This window comes from Erinaceus europaeus, unplaced genomic scaffold, assembly GCF_950295315.1.
Source record: "Erinaceus europaeus unplaced genomic scaffold, mEriEur2.1 scaffold_264, whole genome shotgun sequence".
NCBI lineage: Eukaryota > Metazoa > Chordata > Mammalia > Eulipotyphla > Erinaceidae > Erinaceus > Erinaceus europaeus.
In genome coordinates, this window is record NW_026647620.1 from 24,008 (window position 1) to 31,144 (window position 7,137).

A 7,137-nucleotide genomic window follows, 5' to 3' on the forward strand; every position below is an offset into this window, starting at 1 on the left:
CAGCGCCAGACAAACAGGTCGGACGGAGCCGGGGGAGGGGGGAGGCGGGGCGGCGGCGGGCAGGGCGCGGCGGGGAGGGCGCGGCGGGGAGGGGGCGGGCCGCCCGGCCCAGCCCCGGGGCTCCCACTGCAAACCCCTCCTCCCCAGGTGTGGGGGGAGCGAGCCGGAGGCCCCCACCCCGTGACTCCAGGGGTCCCCCTTCAGGGCGAGTCTAGGACCTGCAGCTCAGCAAGCGGAGAAACGAGGGAGGGGGAGCTCTTCAAAGAGATCTGAAGGCAGTCCTGTGGGGGGGGGCACTGCCAGCCTCTCTCCTGCCCCCCCTCCCCCCCCCCCCCCCCCCCGTCACCTCCCACTCAGCTCCTTCCTTGTCCCCAGCCACTGGTACACCAGGCCATGCGCCCGCCCTCCATCTGGGAAACATCTGCCCACTCTTTCCATCACTTTTTTTTTTTTTTGGGGGGGGGGGCTGGAGGTGAGGGGGGTAGATAGAAAAGGAAGGAGACTGTGGTCTGGGAGGTGGCACAGTGGATAAAGCACTGGATTCTCAACCATGAGGTCTTAGAGTTCAATCCCTGGCAGCACATGGACCAGAGTGATGTCTGGCTCTTTCTCTCCTATCTTTCTCATGAATAAATTCTTAAAAAAAAAAAAAAAAAAAGAAAGAAAGAAAGAAAAAAGAAAAGGAAAGAGAGAAACCTACAGCCCTCCTCCACCACGCATGAGACTTCTCCCCTGCGGGGTGGGAGGCAACGGCACCAGGGGTTTGAACCTGCCTCCTTGCATGTGGTAACACGTGTGCCCTACTGAGTGAACTCTCACCTACCCTCCCTTATTTTCTGACCAGAGCACCACTTAGCTCTGGCTGTGGGTGGTGCTGGGAGTAGACTCTGGGGCCTCCTGCACTGACTCCCTGCCCTGGCTTGGGCTCTGGCCGCCCACACCCTGTTCTAGGTTCACTAGGCCTACAGAGGCCTCCGCAGGACAGCTCCAGGCTGCGTGTGCCCAGACGTCGAGGAAGCCCTGCATGTAGACCTCCGGGTACTTCCAGAAGGTCTGTACACACCCCACATGGGGCTACGAGGAACTTTCCCCAAAGAGACAGCCTTGCCCAGAGCCCAGTTTCTGTGTGCAGAAACTGACAAGCGTGGTTCACAAGCCAGTCTCCAGGCCCAACCATGACAAGAAAATGACAAGAGGTCCCCGGTTGCTATGGCTGCCACACAGGGGCCCTCACATGGAAACTGGGCTACACTGGGCTTGAGCCCCAACACCGCAGAGGAGCACCGTGGAGGCACTGGGAGAGCTCTGGGATGATGGGGTAGTGTTGTGGTGCCTCTCCTCTCTGTCTTCTCTCTCTCTCTCTCTCTTTCTCTCTAAAAATAAAAGAATGCGAACACACTGGTCCAGGGAGGCCACTTGGTAATGGTGCATGTGCAAGACCCTGGGTTCATTTTCTCGGTGCCAGGAAAATAAATACAAACTAGCAGACTGGAAAGTGGAGGCTTCTCGGCAGTAGCATGCATGCCCAAGGTCCGGGACTCCTCCCCCAGCACCGCCGAAAAGCAGAATAAAATGGCGGTCCGAGAGATGGCTCAGTACATGAGGCATTGGACTCTCAGACGAGGGGTCCTGAGTTCGACCCCCGGCAGCACAGTGACGGAGTGGTGTCTTGTTCTCTCTCTCTCTCACCGCCTATTTATTTATTAATTGTTTTGCCTTCGGGGTTATTATTGGGACTCTGTGTCGGCATTACGAATCTAGTGCTCCCAGTGGCTATTTTTTCCATGTTATTGGATAGGACAGAGAGAAACTGAGGAGAGGGGGAGACTTAGAGAGGGAGAGAGAGACAGGCACCAGCAGATCTGTTTCACTGCTTGTGAAATGTCCCTTCTGCAGATGGGGAGCTGGGGGCTCTTACACTTAGTACTATGTACACTTAACCGGGTGTGTCACCACCCAGCCTCCTCTCTGCCTATGTTCTTCATGAATAAATAAAATCTTAAAAAAAGAAAATGAAAGAATACCCATAGAAGATAGAAAACACTGTATGTGGAGGGTCAGGTCTGGGGCCGGTCGGGGGGGGGGGGGGGAGCTGCCTTCCTCTGAAGGGCTTCCACTGTGACTTTGCCCCCATACCAGCCGGCAGGCCATCAGGTCAGTGGAAAGGATGAGGGAGGGGTGCCAGGCTGGGTGGGTGGGTGGCCGTGGAGTGAGGGGGTGACTCAACCCCATGGTGGTGTCAGGTGGCAGCCACACTCATGTTGCCATGCCAACACCTCCCTCTCGCTAGAGGCCCGTCTGACTGGTTCAGAGCCCAAGAAGGGGAGAACCCAGGCCGGAGGGCAGGGCAGGGGCCAGCCAACAGAGAGCAAAGGCGGGAGGAGGCAGGGCTGCGGAAGCCACTCGGAACCCAGCCAGCACGGAGGGGACCTGTTCTAGGAAGATGAAAGGCTGGGCGGGACAGGTGGCAGGTGGAAGATGGGGGCGGGAGGAGGGAAGAGAGAATAATTGATGGACACAGAACAAGCCAGGAAATCCAGGAAGACTCAGCATGTGGCTGGGGAGGTGGGTAGGGTGCAGGACTGGCATGCATGGGGCTTAGGCTGGATTCCTGATATCCTGTATGCCAGAGTGGAGTGGCGCTCTCTCCAGACCCTCTCTTTTTAAAGATACAGACAGAGCTGTAGAGGCAGAGGGGGAGGGGAGGAAAAGAGGGGTGGGGGTGGAGGGCTGGAGATAGCATAATGGTTATGCAAAGAGACTCTCTTGACTGAGGCTTTGAAGTCCCAGGTTCCATCCCCTGCACCACCATAACCCAGAACTGAGCAGTGCTCTGGTCAAAAAAAAAGAGAAAAAAAAACACCAGTACTGAAGCTTCCTTCGATTCCGTGGGGGCCAGGCTAGAACCTGGGTATGCCCGTAGAAAAACAGGGCACTAAGTGAGCTGTTTGATCTCTAACTCATATAAGAAAACAAACAAACAAAAACAAAAGGGGGAAAAGACAGGCATCTGGGGAGATAGTTCAGCTGGTGGCCTTGCATGCCTGAGACCTCCGGTTCAATTCTTGGTACTTGACCTACTGGAGGGTGCTCTGATTCCTTCCTTCCTTTCTCGTATTATGTGCCGTTCTTTTTGTTTGTTTGTTTGGCCTGTAGAGTTATTGCTGGGGCTTGGTGCTAACACTATGAATCCACTGCTCCTGGAGGCCTTTTTTTTATGTTTTCATTTTACTGAATAAGACAGAGAGAAATTGAGAATGGGAGGGGAGATAGAGAGGAAAAGAGACAGAGAGACACTTGCAGACCTGCTTCACCGCTTGTGAAGCGACCTCCCTCCAGGTGGGGAGCCAGGAGCGGGGGAGGGGGAGTGTTGAGCCGGATCCTTGCGCTGGTCCTTGCGCTTCATACTGCGTGCACTTAGCCTGGTGCACCACTGCCCCCATCAATAACTGTTGAATTAATTACATAAATAAAATAATTGTTTCCTTATGGAGTCAGGGCCTTGCGCATGCAAGATTTCAATACTCCCAGGCTGCTGTTTTTTTATCCCAGTAGAATGAAAGAGGGAGAGATACCACAGCATTCATCTTCCCCTGGTACCTCAGTGATGATCTCATGTGCTGCGAGGGCTCAAATCTAGGCTGAGTGCGTGATGGCCAGGTGACCTGCCAGTGAGCGAGCTTTCTACTCACCTGGATAAATTATTTTTAAAATAAATCATGCCAGGAAGTCAGCTGGGTGAAGAGGAGAGTGCCACCGAGTCTCCGGCTTCTCTATTATGTTACCTGCTTCACCCAAATATTTCTTCTTCCTCTTTCTCTCTCTCTCTCTCTCTCTTTCTTTCTTTCTTCATTCATTCCCTTTTGTTGCCCTTGTTTTATTGTTGTAGTTATTATTGATGTTCTTGTTGGATAGGACAGAGAGAAATGGACAGAGGAGGGGAGACAGAGAGGAGGAGAGAATCCACTGCTCCTGGAGGCCTTTTTTTTTTTTTTTTTTCATTTTACTGAATAAGACAGAGAGAAACTGAGAATGGGAGGGGAGATAGAGAGGGAAAGAGACAGACACTTGCAGACCTGCTTCACCGCTTGTGAAGCGATTCCCCTGCAGGTGGGGAGCCTGGGGCTGAAATCAGGATCCTTAAGCCGGTCCTTATGCTTTGCACCATGTGCGCTTAACCCACTGGGCTACCACCCGACTCCCCCCCCTTTTTTTTTTTTTTTAACCAGAGCACTGCTCAGCTCTGGCTTATGGTGGTGCAGGGGATTGAACCTGGGATTTGGAGTATCAGGCATGAGTTTCTTTGCATAACCATTATGCTATCTCTCCCGCCCTGAGTCTCTGGCTTCTCCATGCTTCAGGGAAGGGAATCTAGAGAATGTTTTGGATTGCATGGTGTTTAGTATTTTTAAATATATGGGTCGGAGTGCCCAGAACCCTCCTCTGCCCAGTTAAAAAATTTTTTTTTGGATCTATTATTTTTATTGCCACCAAGGTTATCAGTGGGGCTCAGTACCTGCATGACAAATCCATTGCTCACAAGGACCATTTCTTTCTCTTTCTCCCTCTCCCCCCCCCCCCCGTTTTCTTTTATTTGATAGGATAGAGAGAAATGGAAAGGGAAAGGGAGGGGCTGGGTGGTGGCACACCTGGTTGAGCGCACATGTTACAAAGCAAAAGGACCCAGCTTTGAGCCCCTGGTCCCCACCTGCAGGGGGAAAGTTTCACGAGTGGTGAAGCAGGGCTGCAGGTGTCTCTCTATCTCTTTCCCTTTCTATCACCCCCTTTCCTCTCAATTTCTGTCTGTCTTTATCTAGTACACAAATAAAGATTTAAAAAAGAAAGAGAGAGAGAGAGAAAGGAAAGGGGAAGAGAGAGAAAAAGATACCTGCAGACCTGCTTGTGAAGCTTCCCCCTTCAGGTGAGAAGCAGGAGATTGAACCTGGGTCCTTGTGCAAGGTACTGTGTGTATTCCATTGGGTGCACCACCACCCACCCCCAGCCTAGTTTTTAAAAAATTCAAAATCAAAAGAGAGAGAGAAGGACCGGGAGATAACTCAGGCGGCAGAACACACACATAGTCATGTGTGAGGACGCAGGTTCTAGCCTACATCCAGCACATGGGAGCAGCTGCGCACAGGAAGCTCCATAAGTGGTGGCGCAGTGCTGTGGTCTCTCTTCTCTCTCCCTCTTACCCTTCTCTCTCTTCCTCTCTGTTTCCCAGCTCTATCTGGAAGAAAAAAAAAAAGTGCTGGGAGTGGAGTGGTGGTAGAGACAGAAAGAAAGAGAAGGAGAGACACCTCAGCTCTGCTCCACCATCCCCAGAGCCTCTTTCGTGCTGTCACGGTGCTTCCCTGTGGTGCTGGGGATGGAACCCAGGGACCGAGGTGTGGCGTGGCATGCATTCATTCCCCTTGCTGAGCCATCTTGTGGCCCTGCCTGAAGTCTGTTCTTGAGGCTGGAGTTGGGGAGCAGGCAAGGGTGGAGCGGGAGGATGTGGACTTCTTAGAAGGGAAGCTGGTCTCCCCGGTAGGGCAAGGACTGCGGGATAAGCCTCCCTCCCGGCTGGCTCTCCACCCGGCCTCACCTGCCAGGGCCTTAATGCGGGACCGCTCGAAGAGGCGGGCCGAGCTGCTGTCATTGTCCCAGTCGGAGTCGGGCAGGTCCCAGCGGTTGTTGATGTCGCTGTACTGGCCCTGGATCTCCAAGCTGTCAAAGTCCGTGGGTGACAGAGTGCTGCTCATGGTGTTGAGTGACCTTCTGCTCCTGCAAAGGCGGGGGAGATGGGGGCGGTGGCAGGTGAGGGAACCCACTCTAGGAACCCATCAGCCATGTCCTTCCAGCCACCAGCCTCCTGCCCTAAGTCTGCTGGGCTTCAGACGACCGAAGGGTATAGAGGGATGAGTGGGATGTACTTTCTAGATTCTCAGGCCAGAGCAGGGACAGCAGACAGATCCAGGACTGGTGACTGAAGGTCCCTTTGACAACAAGAAGAAACCAGAGGCCTTCAATTCATTCCCCCGCCTCCCCAAACTATTCTGAGCCCCTCCTCCACTCAGGGTGGCATCCAGGACCCCAGACTCTGCCCGCAAGCTCAGCCGCCCGGAGAATACTAACAGGGCGACACTCTGCGCTGAGTACAGTTCCAGCTCGCAGCAGGACGCAGCCTGGCTCTCTCCCCTTTGTCTCCTTTTGTCTGTTCCAGGGAGTCCTTGACAGGTGCCCATAAATGCCAGCTGGGAGAGGCGTCCCTGCCATTTACAAGCCCCTGAGGGAGGAAGGCCCAGGCTACGGTTCAGAGGAGGAAGCCGGGGCACAGTCCAAGGTCACGCAACTGGAAGGAGCAGAGCTAGAGCAGGCTGGCTTTGTTTCTCTTTGACCGCGAGCTCTGGCGGCCACCGGAATGCTCCCTGGGATGAATCGCATGCAATCCCTATGTGCTGTTGCTGCACTATCTCCCTGGGTTCAGAACCCGGCTTTCAAAGGAGGTTCTTTCTGCCTCTTGCTCACAGTCGTAACACACTGTTGGGTGCTTCCTGGAGCCCCTGAGAATCCTCTGGACAGATGAGCGCCCACCTAGTCCGTCAGGGCACTCAGCCCCAGGGGAAGGAGGGCCACATGTGCATGTCAGCACGACTCAGGATGCTACTTGCGGCAGAAAGCTCTGCTCTTCTCAAAACTAACACAACGTGCTTCGAATTAGCTGCTACAGATAAAACAAGGAACAAAACCAGAGCAAAACCTACTAAGTGCCCAAAGTCCTCTTCCTCGAGGTCCTTTAGCACTTAGCCACCTTTCGAGAAGATCTGAACCCCTGGGGTCCGGACTTTGTGGGAAGGAGGTAAGGAGGGTCTCCTGCGTGTGATTTGGAAGAAGGAAGCCGGGCTAGGAAGGGGGGCTGTGTCCGGTGGAGGCACGGAGACGTCCCCAGGAGCACCTTAAGGCTGAACTTGGTTCCTGTCAGGATCCCTTCTCTGAAGCAGAGCAGAGCTCACAGAAAGACAGGGTTGTCCGCCCCGCCCCTTCTCCAAAAGGGAAGCCCCGCCCAGGACCGTCTGGGGAGGAGCTCTGCCAGGGTCCCAGGAGCTGAGGTCTCACTCAGAGTTTCTCTTTCCCAGAGCAGAATTTCCACTAGAC